We start from the raw sequence: 1,031 nt of genomic DNA on the forward strand, positions 1-1,031 counted from the left end.
CACAGAAGCACGAGGTGTCGCAGTACCTGCGATCTGCGCATGCGAACTGACATGCAGAGGTCCGTGTGTCGCGATGCATGAACACCAGACATGCTTAAGGGCAAGTGGGTGTGGAGGTGTCTTCTGGCATGGCTAGAGAGCATGCAACAGGGCATGTGGACGCCCATGTGTCGCCACGCATGCGACCGGAAGCATGCAGGACGACACACATGCGATCGGGTGGCTCATTCTTATTGGCTGGTGTTTTCTATATATACTCAGCTCCCCTGCTCGTTTTCATTCATCGAAAACACTTAAAGACTTGGGTTAGAGAGAGAGACAAAAGCACAAAAAGAAAGCAGGAGATTCCGAGCTGTTACGAGTATTTTAGAGAGTTTCTGAGGACCGAAATACTGCCGGGAAGTTCCGAAAGACTGTCCAGAAGTGAAAGAAGGTTCTTTCCGGGTTCTGATCAGTCCAGACCAGTCCATTCAAGACATCGACGTTGGATTTTGGGATTTAGCATCACTGTACCAAAACGAAGATTTGGAGGAGAGAAAAAGGGTTTGGTCAACATTCGGAATCAAAGAGTCGAGCCACATCGCTTAATCACTGTGAGTCACGGTTAATTGTTTGTTAATGTGTTTTAATGCAGGTTCCTGACATCAGAGACGGTTTTCGAGCTAGGATAGCCGGACCGGTCTAGGTGTCAGTTTGTGGATCCGAGGCTTGAGACGATGTCTGGGCTAAGTGGAGAGCAAGACTAGTCTAAGCACCCAGATTATTGTGATTATGTGATTATTATATGTTGTTATAGTGTGTACCTCGTATTGGTACTGTTGTGTGAAAACTTCGTGGTGGTTCTAGTAGTAGTTGGCAGGTCACTGCTTCCTCAAATGGTACCACTAAGCCGGCCGTGGTCCGGAAAGTGGTGGGCTCGGTTGAACTTGGCTTGATCACCAAGGCCGAGTGTCACACGTGGATGTGACAGCCCCCGGCGAGTCCGATAGAGGACCGGGGCACGGCGATTCCGATTGAGGACCATGACCGGA

The sequence above is a fragment of the Brassica oleracea genome, chromosome C8, assembly GCF_000695525.1.
Source record: "Brassica oleracea var. oleracea cultivar TO1000 chromosome C8, BOL, whole genome shotgun sequence".
In the NCBI taxonomy this organism is placed as follows: domain Eukaryota; kingdom Viridiplantae; phylum Streptophyta; class Magnoliopsida; order Brassicales; family Brassicaceae; genus Brassica; species Brassica oleracea.